Source organism: Hevea brasiliensis, unplaced genomic scaffold (genome assembly GCF_030052815.1).
Source record: "Hevea brasiliensis isolate MT/VB/25A 57/8 unplaced genomic scaffold, ASM3005281v1 Scaf591, whole genome shotgun sequence".
Classification (NCBI taxonomy): domain Eukaryota; kingdom Viridiplantae; phylum Streptophyta; class Magnoliopsida; order Malpighiales; family Euphorbiaceae; genus Hevea; species Hevea brasiliensis.
The window spans coordinates 27,164-27,500 of record NW_026615130.1 but is presented as its reverse complement, the minus strand read 5'-3'; positions in this window follow the sequence as shown (position 1 = coordinate 27,500).

Below are 337 nucleotides of genomic sequence, written 5' to 3'. Positions count from 1 at the left end.
GGTTGAGTGCGAATTTTTTGTTCTGTATGTTTCTGTGGTCTGGCTGGAGGGTATTTTAGAAGTCTTCACTGAGCTGGCTCAGGCTTACTTCTATGGGGTCTGCCTTTCATTGAATTTTAGTGAGGGCACAGGTGAGGGTTGTGGGGTAAGGGAAGCTGACAACTATGGATGGCTAGCTCGTGCAATCAATATCTCTTCACTCCCATGCATACAATAGCTACGAGCTGCTGTAAGCGCTCTTGCACGAATACTCTATCACGAGCGTATTACCGAGTACCATGAGTAGACTAACGAGAGAGGTGGTATCGTATATAAGAGAAAGGTTTCATTTAGGAAT